The sequence below is a fragment of the Eretmochelys imbricata genome, chromosome 7, assembly GCF_965152235.1.
Source record: "Eretmochelys imbricata isolate rEreImb1 chromosome 7, rEreImb1.hap1, whole genome shotgun sequence".
NCBI lineage: Eukaryota > Metazoa > Chordata > Testudines > Cheloniidae > Eretmochelys > Eretmochelys imbricata.
The window spans coordinates 54,438,620-54,453,958 of NC_135578.1; the positions used below are offsets into that span (position 1 = coordinate 54,438,620).

Consider the following 15,339-nt stretch of genomic DNA (forward strand, 5'->3'; position numbering starts at 1 on the left):
AGCAGCACCTGGGCTGTGGGGGGGAAAAGGGGAAGAGGCACACCTGGGCCGGGCTGGGTTGGGGCTGGGGGAGGGATGCCTCACCCCCAGTCGCAGCAGGTCCGTCCGCAGTCCAGGCCACCGATGATGGTCGGCGGCTTTAGGTTCCCCGTCACTGGCGGCCTGGAGGAGCGGCAGTGGCTGTGGGCTCCTTTCCCTGCCCCCTGTCACTGGCAAGCAGCCAGCGGCTGCTGCCTGCAGGTGACAGAGAGCGGGGGCGGAGAGATGAGCCCTCAGCCAGCTGGCTGAGAGGAGTGAGTGGAGGGGCGGAGAGAAGCCCTGGGCCGGCAGGCCTAGAGAAGCACGGGGGAGGGACTAGAGAGGAGAGAGGCCGCAGCGCAAGTGAAATGGAGTGCCGGGCCGGGCCAGCAGGGTCCTTGCTGAGCATGGGCCTGCCACCATTATAAACCCAGTACTGTCTGGGGCTGAGCGAGGGGCATCTCTCCCCTCTGCTGCCCTGAGCACCTGCACAGAGCTTAACAGGCTGCTGCACAGCTTATAGGGAACTTAGACTATGAGATCCAGAAAGAAGCAAAAGGTTGTCTTTAGTCTGTCCCTTGAATTCCAGTACGAATGCCCACTGGAAGGGTTAATTTAAGGCCTGAAATTGATGCTTTTTCCCCCACCCTGAACAGTCCTACTCAGGATACTTGGGGAGGGGGGGGGAGAATTCAAGCAAATGGACATCATCTGTTGTAAAAGTAACATGGCTGCTACTCTGAAATATGACATTTGCTTATTCTGGCTTCTTGGCCCTATTAATAATCTCATGAGTTTAACCATGAGTTTGGTAGAGATGGGAGAAGGAGGAAGGATCTTATCACCAAGCACAGGGTAGAAAACAGAAGCTAATTATTACTTCCCTTACGTTATAAATTATTATATGATATTCCAAATTGAAAGAGACTCTTCGATGTACATGCCCAAATTCATAGGTACAACTCCCGGAGAAATGCCCTTAAAAAGTAATCAAGCTACCACATGCATTATAATCCAGCTGTAATTGTAGGTTAGTTAAGTACTCAGTCATTACCTGCAGGGGACTGAATCTTCTCCAAACACACTAACATTTTTAAAACAAGGCATCAATGAGACAAACAGAGTTAAGATGTTTCCAGTGTTGTTGTAGGCATGTTGGTCCCAGGATACTAGAGAGACAAGGTGTGTGAGGTAATATCTTTTATTGGACCAACTTCTGCTGGCAAAAGAGACAAGCTTTCAAGTTACACAGAGCTCTTCTCAGGTGAAGATTTATTTCCTTGGGCAGCAGACAATGCTCTTCAGCTGCACAACAATACTACTGTAAATGAAACCCAACCACATCCCACTGATTCCGTACTGCTTAAGGGCCAACAATTGCATTGGTTGTCACCAAACCCAGCTCGCTGTCAGGGGCTTTCATACACTTATAGCCACAATGTTCAAAACCACCATGGGGACCTGGTTCCCCATTCTGCAACAGCCACTTCAAATATCAAACTTGTTTGAACACAAAAAGGTGGATGGAAGCCTGCTTTGGAGAAAATGAACAATTATACATGAAAATAACGAAGGCAGTTACCAGCTAAATATACATTTGGAACCGTAAGAGGTCATTGCATGGGTGCCACTTGTGCTCCTGATACTTGGCATACAAACTGATTACTAGCTGCCTTGCTGACAAATTAGCACCTGTCAATGTACCCCATGATTCCTGTATGTCCTCAGAAAATCTGTAACATTATCTATTTGGCACGAAACTTATGAAATACAGGCTCACTGATATTTCTTTGGTTTCTGAATAAACAAGGTCCGACGGAACTTGACAATAACGAAGGAGTATCACAAATCTCTCCTCCTTCTGCTCTTTTCTTTGACCTTGCCTTCTCTAACAAAAACATAGCTATGTGTGTACGTAGTGTGTATTTTACACACACACACACACACACACACACACACAATTCCAAAACAAAACTCTCCACTACACACAGTTCTCCCCCCAGGGAGATGATGAGGGAACAAACATGTGGCAAACAGTCACATTGCTTAATGCACTATTGGAAAGAGCTCAGGTACTATGGTGAGGGGTACTGTGTGAGAATCTATATAAAACAGAATAGAATGCAATGGAACATATGATTGCCTGATCCTTCATGCTCCTGAGTAAGGGACTGCATGCATCATCCTGGTTAGCAAGGATAGCACGTCTTGGCACTTTTACACACCCTAACACATATTCACGCTTCTTCTTTGTGGGATTTCTCCCCTCCTTCCTCCAGTTAAAGGGAAACTCCTCCTCTCCTAGACAATTCAGGGGAAACTGAATAGCAAATTCCATTAACTTGAACTCTGAGACAGTAACTCAGCTACTATGAGTCACTGACAGCTGGGAACAATCCCACCAGCTTTGGAGAAATGCCATACTCAGTGCAGTAGCCGCCCCCTTCCACACCAGTCCACAAAAGCTAGCAAATCTGAAAGGAATCACAAGGATGCTACTGCTCGCTAGAGAGGGAGGGGCAACCCTACTGAAAGAATCCTAGCAAAAGAAGGGCCTGCTTCAGGCAAGCTTCTGAGCAGAAAAGCACTTTATGTTCAACATCATTGTTTCTGAAATGGTCTGACCTGCGCACTGCAACCTTGGTTTCTGGTTTGAAAAGGGGGCTTAGCAAGCTTTCCTGTAGAGAGCTGTTATATAATTACCAAGCCTCACCCAACCACCTCTCTGGTATGTGGAAGAAGTGTACTCTTGTGCATCCATCAATGTATGTACTCTGGTGCCTTATTGGCAGAATTCACACTCTCAGCAACAGAGATCAATAGGTTCCCTCAATCCACAAACACACAATGGTCAAGAATGAAAGCACTAACAGGTTGATACTAAAGAGCAACAGCTGTCAGACATTAGCTTCTTTCCATCTCTACAATTATCTCCCTGAGTCACAAACATGGTTTGCCATAAGAAACTTTCCTGCACCCGGCCCTATTGAAACTCTTCGCTGGCTTCCTCTCCTGCATCCATTTCAAACTCTTCATCCTCCGCTTCAGGGCCCTCTCCAATTCACTCTCCCTGCATCTCAGCTCTCATTTTCCTCTCACCCACCCTGCCACACCACTCCCTTTTCTCCTTAAAGTGAGGCTCTGAAAAGTAACTAAAAATAGCACCTGCATGACCAGCAGACCTGTTCCATGTGTGTATTCCAAGCCCTATCTGCTTGCTTTAGTGGCACTTTACTACCTTTAGCTATGCAAACCCAACACAGCTAGGAGAGGGGCACTGAATTCCTTTCTTCTCACACACCAGACTTGCTTGCTGAGGTTTAGTCAGTTACACAGATATCACTGAAGGCACAGTATTTTATTAATAACAGTGAGGAAGCGCGACAAGGAAAGAAACCAGCTTGACTCTCTGATCTCAGGTTAACTCCAAGTTTAGAAAGGATATCTTTTCACTTGTCATCCAAGCACATTTGAGATGGAGTTATTAAGAAAGAATAAACATGGAACCACAAGTTCCCCTTTTTTTGCAGTCACTTTCAAGGGTACAACCACAAAAAGGTAAAGGTCCTCAATATCTTCCTCCCATTAGCACTTTTGTTCGCTCTTAGGTCCTGGTCTACACAAGGGAATTTAGAAAAGAAGTTCACACAGACGCTACCACCAATTCAACTGCACTGGTTGGAGCCTCACAACATTTAGCTGACAGTGATGAAAATGCCAGAAGCTGCCACAGCCGTGTGTGCACTAAAACTCCCAGCAGCTCTACCACTGGTACAGCTAAACCAATAGTAGCTCTGACAGGACATTCCGCCCCATCTCCCCCCATTTTTTCCCCTTATGAAGACTAGATCCAGGCCTTTTTTCAAGCCAACCCCTTACATACAGAACCACTACCCCTACCTGTGCACCAATCACTCTTTGGTCCTCCAAATCCATTTTTGCAAACCCTTCTTTCATTGCCCCCCTCACAGCTGCTCCCCACATCCTCTAGCATGGAAACATTTCAACCACAGATGCCATAAGTAATTTGTTCCCTATTGTTGTAACAAATCTCGCTTTTGGGACTGTGACATATAGTTGTTTCTACTTTACAAGTTACATCTACTACAACATTTGGTTTAATGTTACTTTATGAGGGAACTGCAGGTTTTCTATTTAGGAAGACTTCCCGGATGGGGAGGGGAATTAAAGAATATTAAAAGACCTGGCTAAAAGATCAACTAGGAATGTTTGTGCATGCACAAAGATAGAGAGGGATTCTTTTTACAGCTAGTTCACACTACCCAAGACTTCAAAAGACATACTTTGAAGTTTAAAAAAAGGCCTTTAAAATGACCAAAGACGCAAAAGGAGATTTAAAAATGCTATGCAGTTGGATACTGAACTCCATTAAATATTTCTGTAAACTGGAACATACAATGGTAACTGTGCATTAGAGAGAGGAATAATGCAACAGGTAAAATGTTAGTAAGGCTTTCTGACATCTATATACAAACCTTTAGAAGTAGCAGGAACAGGCTACACAAGACATCAGATCAAGAGCGAAAAGAGAGGTCAGAGCACTGATTTTGAGAGCCAGATGGATCCACAGACAGACTGAGCTATAGTGAGAACAGCTTCTAAATATGCATGGGTAACCTCTACCAACCTGTAACTATTTAACAAAGTTTAACAACCCGACACTGAGATATTCATAGCTTGCAACTAGGTCAGAATACATTTAAATACAGGTTTCTCACATTTTAAAAAATGCTTTTTACTAATAGTTTTACAGAAAACTATAATACTCAACACAGTACTACGGTTTTTTGATTAAAAACTTTGGCTAAGAGGAAAAAAGAACAAAGGCAATAATAAAACATAGTGAGAGGTTTAAAGTGCAGTATGCTACAACTCATCAAGAACTAGAGGCAAAACTTTCAGACTCCCTGGACTACACAGCACTTGCTTCCAATCGTAGAAGGTTCTGAGATATTGGACTTTACAATCACAATATTATTATGTAATCATAGAATCATAGAATATCAGGGCTGGAAGGGACCTCAGGAGGTCATCTAGTCCAACCCCCTGCTCAAAGCAGGACCAATCCCCAATTTAATCATCCCAGCCAGGGCTTTGTCAAGCCTGACCTTAAAAACTTCTAAGGAAGGAGATTCTACCACCTCCCTAGGTAACGCATTCCAGTGTTTCACCACCCTCCTAGTGAAAAAGTTTTTCCTAATATCCAACCTAAACCTCCCCCATTGCAACTTGAGACCATTACTCCTTGTCCTGTCCTCTTCTACCACTGAGAATAGTCTAGAACTCTGGAACCACCTCTCAGGTAGTTGAAAGCAGCTATCAAATCCCCCCTCATTCTTCTCTTCTGCAGACTAAACAATCCCAGTTCCCTCAGCCTCTGCTCATAACTCATGTGTTCCAGACCCCTAATCATTTTTGTTGCCCTTCGCTGGACTCTCTCCAATTTATCCACATCCTTCTTGTAGTGTGGGGCCCAAAACTGGACACAGTACTCCAGATGAGGCCTCACCAATGTCGAATAGAGGGGAACGATCACGTCCCTCGATCTGATCGCTATGCCCCTACTTATACAGCCCAAAATGCCATTGGCCTTCTTGGCAACAAGGGCACACTGCTGACTCATATCCAGCTTCTCGTCCACTGTCACCCCTAGGTCCTTTTCCACAGAACTGCTGCCTAGCCATTTGGTCCCTAGTCTGTAGCTGTGCATTGGGTTCTTCCGTCCTAAGTGCAGGACCCTGCACTTATCCTTACTGAACCTCATCAGATTTCTTTTGGCCCAATCCTCCAATTTGTCTAGGTCCCTCTGTATCCTATCCCTGCCCTCCAGCGTATCTACCACTCCTCCCAGTTTAGTATCATCCGCAAATTTGCTGAGAGTGCAATCCACACCATCCTCCAGATCATTTATGAAGATATTGAACAAAACCGGCCCCAGGACCGACCCTTGGGGCACTCCACTTGACACCGGCTGCCAACTAGACATGGAGCCATTGATCACTACCCACTGAGCCCGACAATCTAGCCAACTTTCTATCCACCTTATAGTGCATTCATCCAGCCCATACTTCTTTAACTTGCTAGCAAGAATACTGTGGGAGACCGTGTCAAAAGCTTTGCTAAAGTCAAGAAACAATACATCCACTGCTTTCCCTTCATCCACAGAACCAGTAATCTCATCATAGAAGGCGATTAGATTAGTCAGGCATGACCTTCCCTTGGTGAATCCATGCTGACTGTTCCTGATCATTTTCCTCTCATGTAAGTGCTTCAGGATTGATTCCTTGAGGACCTGCTCCATGATTTTTCCGGGGACTGAGGTGAGGCTGACTGGCCTGTAGTTCCCAGGATCCTCCTTCTTCCCTTTTCAAAGATTGGCACTACATTAGCCTTTTTCCAGTCATCTGGGACTTCCCCCGTTCGCCACGAGTCTTCAAAGATAATGGCCAATGGCTCTGCAATCACAGCCGCCAATTCCTTTAGCACTCTCGGATGCAACTCGTCCGGCCCCATGGACTTGTGCACGTCCAGCTTTTCTAAACAGTCCCTAACCACCTCTTTCTCCACAGAGGGCTGGCCATCTACTCCCCATGTTGTGATGCCCGGCGCAGCAGTCTGGGAGCTGTCCTTGTTAGTGAAGACAGAGGCAAAAAAAGCATTGAGCACATTAGCTTTTTCCACATCCTCTGTCACTAGGTTGCCTCCCTCATTCAGTAAGGGGCCCACACTTTCCTTGGCTTTCTTCTTGTTGCCAACATACCTGAAGAAACCCTTCTTGTTACTCTTGACATCTCTTGCTAGCTGCAACTCCAGGTGCGATTTGGCCCTCCTGATTTCATTCCTACATGCCCGAGCAATATTTTTATACTCTTCCCTGGTCATATGTCCCCTTCCACTTCTTGTAAGCTTCTTTTTTATGTTTAAGATCCGCTAGGATTTCACCGTTAAGCCAAGCTGGTCGCCTGCCATATTTACTATTCTTTCGACTCATCGGGATGGTTTGTCCCTGTAACCTCAACAGAGATCCCTTGAAATACAGCCAGCTCTCCTGGACCCCTTTCCCCTTCATGTTAGTCCCCCAGGGGATCCTACCCATTCGTTCCCTGAGGGAGTCGAAGTCTGCTTTTCTGAAGTCCAAGGTCCGTATCCTGCTGCTTACCTTTCTTCCCTGTGTCAGGATCCTGAACTCAACCAACTCATGGTCACTGCCTCCCAGATTCCCGTCCACTTTTGCTTCTCCCACTAATTCTTCCCTGTTTGTGAGCAGCAGGTCAAGAAAAGCTCCCCCCTAGTTGGCTCGTCTAGCACTTGCACCAGGAAATTGTCCCCTACGCTTTCCAAAAACTTCCTGGATTGTCTATGCACCGCTGTATTGCTCTCCCAGCAGATACCAGGAAAATTAAAGTCACCCATGAGAACCAGGGCCTGCGATCTAGTAGCTTCTGCGAGTTGCCGGAAGAAAGCCTCATCCACCTCATCCCCCTGGTCCGGTGGTCTATAGCAGACTCCCACCACTACATCACTCTTGTTGCTCACACTTCTAAACTTAATCCAGAGACACTCAGGTTTTTCTGCAGTTTCGTACCGGAGCTCTGAGCAGTCATACTGCTCCCTTACATACAGTGCTACTCCCCCACCTTTTCTGCCCTGCCTGTGAAATGAAAAGGTATTTTAAGGTAATTGTTTATACATTCCTAAAATAGTTATAATTTCTCTCCCCCTCCAAAACCTAAAGTGTTGCACTCATGGCACTAAGACAGACTGGCTTTACAGGTTGAGGGATAATACCAATATATTTTTTTAACTCAAAAACGTTCAGAAAGCAGATTTTCTGTCAAGTATCAGGCACATAGAGAACATGTGATGGCATAATGATTTTATCATCACTATTTTGGGATGATCTGCAACCATTACTCGTGGCTTGGCCACTTGTGAGTAATGTAGCCAGCCCAAACACATGTCAATGCATTCTTTACACCACATCACATCATATATTCACTTTCATCCGGTTTTCTCTGAAGCACTGATAGTATTCCTCATATATGCATTTCATCTGTGTGCAGCCAAGGCACAATCCTGTTTCACAATTACAGAATACCATCGTGCTTTCAAACTTCTCTTTAGGATTAGTCCCTGCACTGGTTTAACCTACTCATTTTCAAAAAGACCTGTTGGAAAAAACACTCCTCCACAGCAGCAATACCCATCCCTCTGGTACCTTCCAATATTTCCTTGCCTGGAATGGAGGCTTTACTGAAATCACCGCCCACGAACTACTGGCACCTTCTGATAACACAGCAATGGGAGGTTTCAGAGTAGCAGCCGTGTTAGTCTGTATCCGCAAAAAGAACAGGAGTACTTGTGGCACTTTAGAGACTAACAAATTTATTTGAGCATAAGCTTTCGTGAGCTACAGCTCACTTTATCGGATGCATGTGAGCCTCAGCCCCCATCTCATGCCTGTCCCCACACTCCCTTCACAAAAGCATATTACTTCTTTTCCTCGCAAGTAAAGGCATAAATATGTCGGCTTTGCTCAGACAGCGCCCAACACTTCACACAGGTAAGCAGGTTTGTGTAGAAACACACACCACTTTTTGAAGCGCTCACCTCAGCCACGCCCTGCAGAGATGGTCTTTGGTCAACAACTGTACAAATACCAGCAAGTTAGTATTGTAATTAATACTCATTTTCAGGTCAAAGCAATTTTTGTTGCCCTAAATCCTGCCTTCCTGCCCTGCGTGTGAGAGGAGAACCGTGCCTACTTTTCAGCTTCCCCCTTCTGCAGTACTGCAAAATGCCATGCCATCCATGCTGAACCAAAATTTAACTTTGATGGTCGACACTTAAGATTTTATGAGCTGGTGGATTAGATTCTCTCCGCTGAGAGCTTAGTTACAGTTAAAGGTGACAGGTATGGCAAGTCTAAATTTATCAGTCCCTCGGAATGTAAATCTACATCAAAGAGGATGGAGGTTAAGCTCTTACCTTTTCATCAGCACCTTTGTTCAGCAGCCAGCACACAGAGCAAAAACCAACAATGCTTGGCTTGCAATCACTCCCTGCAGCTGGAAAGAAAGGAAAATGGGGCTGGATTAGAGACTTGCAGGAGAGGAAGATCAGAGCCTAAATAGGATGCTTCATTTCATAGGAGTTTCAAGTTAATTGCAGACAATGTTCAGAGAACACTCAGTTGGGGGAGGAATTCCCAACAGGACTGAAATAGCCAACAAGGCGCTGCACCTCTGATTGTTCCTGGATGCGGGCCACTAAGTGCAGGAAAGGCAATAACATTTAACACATGGCATGAACCATGTCAAAATAGAACCAGAGAAGGGAATGAAAAAACAGAGGGGTGTCTGGCTTGCCATGGTCTTTCTGGATCTGAAAGTCAAAGTCCAGGGGCCTCTTCATATGAAGGTCACAGTCCTGAGAAATCTGAAGTACATTTCACAGAGAGACCTTTCTTCCTAATGTAGAGTAAACTGAGGCCCATTGGTTCATATATCACAGCATTCTATCACGGAGCTCAGACTGCAGCTGTAGGTCCTTATGTAGACAGTCTCCATGTATAGAAATGCAATGTACTACTATAAACCAACTCTTTATTAATACTGTTTGAAATATGAGGTACAAATTTTCTAGTCTTACATAGAAAAACCCCAGAAGTGGGACTTTTTCCAAATTCTTTGCATAATCTCCTCAAATTAATACCAGGGCTGCCTGAAAGCCAATGCCAGTCAGCCAGCCAATGATAACTTTTCCTTTCACAAGCCTGTAGCCAGTGATTCACGTAACTGTTCCACACACAGCTCAGGCTGGGCTCTCTGTCACAACCTCCATTTATCACAAGAGACTGTCAGTCAGTCATCTGTCAATTTGCCCAGGAAAGCAGCAGCTCACTCTGCCTGGCAACAAGAACACGTTTCACCACTTCCCTTATCACTGAAACCAAACACAGGAGTTCAGGGCCACCCTACCTTCTCTCAGCAGCAGATACACTGACCTTTTGGCTGCAATTTTACCACATGCTTTGGGTCATTAAACAAAAAAACATCTCCCACACCTCCTCTTGTTTTAAAAAGTTTTGCTATTATTCAGGTTGTCTAGTCCAGGGGTTCTCAGAACAAATTTTTGGTGGCCTCAGAGTGCGGTCACCAACTCTTGCTGGTGGCCGCGTTGACAATTTTTCCTAAAATACTTAATTAACCTTAGGAAAAACAAATAAATATGCACATATATGTGTCCAAATCATTGTAATTTATTTATGTTGGGTTTTTCTCAGACTCAGTAATAATAATAATTTACAGTTGTCTCTTTTCTTTACTGGACCTAAACAGACTAGAAACACAAATAAGGCACTTTGCATGTTCTTGTCTTTTGTTGTTGTTTCTTTTGCTTTTTTGGTTGTGCTTTTTTTCCCCTTAAGACTTGCTAGCTGGTAAGTCTTCTGCTGTGAAAAGTGATATTTGTGTGTTTGTTAATATCAATTTTCACAGCAAACTTACTCAGCCCCAGCAATCTCTGGGACAAATTAAGCCTGGATAGGGAGGCGAACAGGGAGGCAGCGGGGCCCAGGGACGATGGCAGGGGTGGTGAGCCTGGGGCCAGAACCTGGAACCAGAGCCTGCCGCCACGTGGATGGAGCCCAAAGCCCCATGGTCGAAGCCTGCCTCCCCTTACCCCAGGAAAGTGGGGAATTCACCAGTTGCCTGCACTTTCAGTGTTTGAGTCTCTGGAGGGAGGCAGGGCCCAACCGCTGCTGGCAGCCTTGCGAGAGCGGCCACTGCTTTGCGTTACCCCCATCACAGTCCAGATGGCTGTGGCTGCAAGAAAAGGCCCTGGTGGCCGCACGTGACCACATTTGAGAAACAGTGGTCTAATCACTTGCAGGTTTCCACAGTCGGACCATGTCAACACTACCACTTATGTGGGCAAAACTTACATCACTCAGAGGTATGAAAAAAATATACACCTCAAGTGACATATGTTTCGCCAGCATACGTGGTAGTGTGCACAGTGCTATGTCAGTGGCCGAGCTTCTCCCACCGCTCATTGGGGTGGTTTAATTAGGTCAATGGAAGAGCTCTCTTCTGTCAGCATAGAGCATCTACACGAGAGATCTCACAGCAGCACAGCTGGATCGGTACAGCTGTGCTGCTGTAAGCGCTCTAGTGTAGACATAGCCTCAAAACAAGTCTAACACATATGGCAGCCCACAGCATGGGACCTCCCTTCACAGCATTTCCACAATACACAGCTCCAAAAAGAGAAACAGTGAACCAGAGGTTACTGGATTAAATGGCTTCCTGGCACCAGGCCACTTTCACAAACATGAGCAAGAGCCTGTGTGTAGCACCAGTCAGTTATATTAGAAGATTAAAAAGACAATGCTCAGGGAAGTCAGCCCAGAAATCTATTCACTTTCCCTCTCCCACCCCGTATACCTATTTACAAAGTTAATGTAATTTAACAAGCTTTTTATTTTCCTATCAAATCTTTCAAAAGGGCTCGGCGTTTGACCAATCCAAAAGTAATTGGTCAGCTGATCAGTCAAATATTGTCAAAAAATATCATAAATGGTGAAATATTTTAAAGCACAGATTTACTAGAACAGTAACAAGAGTAACAAAAAAAAGAATAAGACCTTCTGATTTCTAACAAGCTTAGCTTTAGACAGCTACATATGCTTAATTACAAAACCAAGGTGTTTAGCTGAGTTACTTTGACTCAGAAAAATGTATAACACAATAAAATTAAGGTCTCAAAAATGAAAGAATGGCCGTGGCCTACCTCAGGGCAATCTTGCTGGAATACCTGATAATATTTCACCGCAGTCAAATAATGGGCAGTCAATTGACATTATTTGCCCAGTCAATTAACTGGTTTGCCAAACCTAATCTCAGGTTAGGATCTATGTTTCCTCTAAGCTGCGCGGTTGGGCAGCCGACCAGGAGAGGTTCAAGTGTCGTGCAGTTGATTAGCAGAGCCCACACATCCAGCAGTGTGTGTTCAGGTGCCCCTCCCACCTGCTGCTTTGCAGCCACGTTGCTCCTGCAGCTGCTCCCAGGACCCTCCTGCTCGCTGTGCAGCGTGGGGGTAGGGGGGTTCTGATGTCAGGGTGTCCCCCTCCCCCTGCCCTTGTACCTCATCTATACAGAGCAGGGGAGAGGGGACAGCCTGGTTCAGCACTCGGAGCTGCTGCAGTCTGAGGTCTGAAAGACTCGAGCCTCTGGGCAGTAATTGCCTTTCTTAAAGAGACAGCGCACAATCGCTGAGACTTCCCCAGCAGCCAGCTCACCCAGTCTTTCTCTCTCTCCCCCTTCCCGCTGCCCATGTACCCAATCTCCGCAGAGCAGGGGAGGGGAGACAGGGCTCGGGACAAAGCAGGAGAGCGTTCAGTGAGTGCCTTAAAGAGACAATGTCTCAGAAACTTCCCCAGCATCCAGGACACACTGTCTCTGTGTCTCATACACATGTTCTGTGTCGCACACACGCACGCACACACACATGCTGTGTCGCACACACGCACGCACACACACATGCTGTGTCGCACACACGCACGCACACACACATGCTGTGTCGCACACACACACTGTCTCTTTCACACTCACCTCCCAACACATTCTTGTATTATTGTTGTTGTTACTTCTTGGTACTTCCTGCAATACACATATATTTCTCTGTAATTTTATTCTTTCAAAGTGTTTTATTTTAGTGTTTTGACTGGTCAATGCATTTCATAATTTTTATTTCTCTTACACTTAAATTTAATTCGTTGAGTAGTGAGTTCTAAAAGGCCTAACCTGTCCTGGCTGGAGTAATTATCCCTATGGTAACTTTTTAAAAATATTATATCTAGGTTTTTTGTTTCTACTGGTGGCGCGCATTCGCACATACCTTGGTGCACATAACAAAATTTATTCCGCACATGGATGAAAAAAAATTAGAGGGAACATTGGTTAGTATTTGAACATTTTCCCCTTCCCTTCTATTTCCATTATCTCCCTGGACCCAAACATCATGATGGATAAGCAATAATGTAGATTCACTAGAGAGGGAAGGGGTGAGAGGCAGAAAGAAATAGTTAAAAAGGGAGATCAGCATGTCTTGATGTATCTCAGAAGCATAGAAATTAAGAGATGAAAGAGACCTATTAAATCATCTGATTTATCCCCACGCAAATGCTGGGTCTTTGGCTTTAGGATCCACATCTTGAGTGCTTTGTCCAGTCTAGTTTTAAATTTCTTCTTCCAACTCTACCTGAAATTTAATAATTTTCAGGATCTCATTCCACTGCTCCTGGTTATGCCTCTTTCTACAAAGCTAAATTAATTCATTTCCATCTTTCAAGAGTACTCCCCTCAAATATTTGTAGATTATCATCACTTTTCTCCACTACATGCTTTTAGTTATCACTTAGCCCAGGGGGTCTCAAACAAGCAGCCCCCCGCCCCACTCCGGCCTACCTCTAGGCCAGGGGTGGGCAAACTATAGCCTGCAGGCCGGATCCGGCCTCCGGGATTGCCCCCCGTGGCCCCGCAAGCCCTGTGCCACTCCCTGAAGCGGCTGGCACAATGTCCCTGTGGCCTGGGGAGGGGGCGGGGGAGAGGCAAAGGGCTCCATGAGTTGCCCCGGGAACAGGGAACCGCGGCCAATGGGAGCTTCAGGGGAGGTACCTGGAGGAGCTGCAAGTCAGTGCATGGAGCCCTGTGCTCTCGCGCCCTCCCCCAGGCCGCAGGGACATGGTTCCAGCTGCTTCCCAGAGCGAAGTGGTGCAGGGGCCAGGGCCAGGGGAGGCAGGGAGCCTGCCCTGGCCCCGGTGCGCGCCGCTGCCACCCCTGAGCCCACATTGTCCCCGAACCCCTCCTGCACTCCGCACCCCAACTCCCTGCCCTGAGCCCCCTGCCACACCCTGCACCCTGGGCATTTGCGTTTGAGACCTCTGACTTAGCCAATCTACCCGTATTTATAATGGGTTCTTTGCTTGCATCAGTCCCTTCCATCTTTAATCATTTGTCACTCTTCTCTCAACTCCCTCAAATTTGTTTACATCTGTCTAGTAATGAAGTACTTGGTCCTCCACCCTACTGCAAGCTAAGGCTATGTCCACACTGGCACTTTTGTCACTCAGGGGTGTGAAAAAACACCCCGCTGAACGACAAAAGTTTTAGCAACAAAAAGCACCAGTGTGGACAGCGCTTCGCCAGTGGGAGCCATGCTCCCAGCGACAAAGCTACCGCCCCTCGTTGGGGGCGGTTTTATTTTGTCACGAGGAGAGCTCTCTCCCGGAGATAAAGAGCAGCCACAAGTGCACCTTACAACGGCACGGCTGCAGCAGCACAGCCACACCATTGTAAGATGCACTGTGTAGACATAGCCCAAGTCTCAGACTTACCAAGTGAGGGATATTACCTCACTTTTCCAGAACAAATGCACCCCAAAGTCATATTGGCTTGTTTTTTGCTGCCATACTGCACTTGCAAGCTCATGGATTTGCTGCCTGTTCTCACTTCGAGATCTCTTTCAGCATTACTGCTTACCAAGTGTCTCTCTCCCATTAAATATCAGCATTTCAGATTATTTTGCTTCAATGTACTAGTGTCTGTTTAAAGAAGTATTTCATTTTGATATTTCCTATCCACATTTCTAATCTCTCCAGTTTCTTGTGTGTTATTTCTCTGGCCTCACTGGTGTTTGCTTCACAAACCACTCACTCTCTCAATTTTGCATCACTTACAAATGTCATTAAAAATCCAGATCTTTAATAAACCTAAAACCAAAACCACAAGACAATGCCTCCATAAAATTCTGTACAATTCTGTTCAGTATTACTGAGAGTCACCCGCGTGTTTACCACTGAGCACCTGTTGAGGCTTTGTGACCCATTCTTTAGCTTTATGCAAAACCAGGATCATAATGGATAAGCTTGTCACACCCAAAGCTTCCACTCTGAAGAGCCATTCGGGTACATGACAGAGAACCTGTCGGTCTTTTTTAATATAGTTACTAATTATGTGGAAGAGGGAATGAATCAGGAAGGAACAACATTTTGGATGACAAAATTATTAGTTAAGTCAGTCAAGACTAGAGAAGATTGTGAGGAATTTTAGGGGGTCCTAACAAAGCAAGGCAACTGGGCAGCTTGGTGGCAGATGAATATTGACAATAGCAAGGAAATAGCATTGGAGGGAAGAGCCTGAACTAGTGATGTGTTCTAAATTAATTGTAAGCAGTCCAGAAATACTCATGCTGTATAAGTGTCACTGCAAACAGCTTATTGAAATCATTTACTTAATT

General features: G+C 45.6%; 1 protein-coding gene across 3 annotated transcripts in view; it reads right to left on the reverse strand.

The window, feature by feature from the left end:
• NDST2 (N-deacetylase and N-sulfotransferase 2) overlaps positions 1 to 15,339 on the reverse strand; it is a 230,452-nt gene that overhangs the window by 174,551 nt on the left and 40,562 nt on the right. For all 3 annotated transcript variants that reach the window (XM_077822088.1, XM_077822087.1, XM_077822086.1), the window contains exon 2: positions 9,028 to 9,107. The gene's annotated coding sequence lies outside the window, so the exon portion shown is untranslated. The remainder of the gene's footprint in view (positions 1 to 9,027; positions 9,108 to 15,339) is intronic.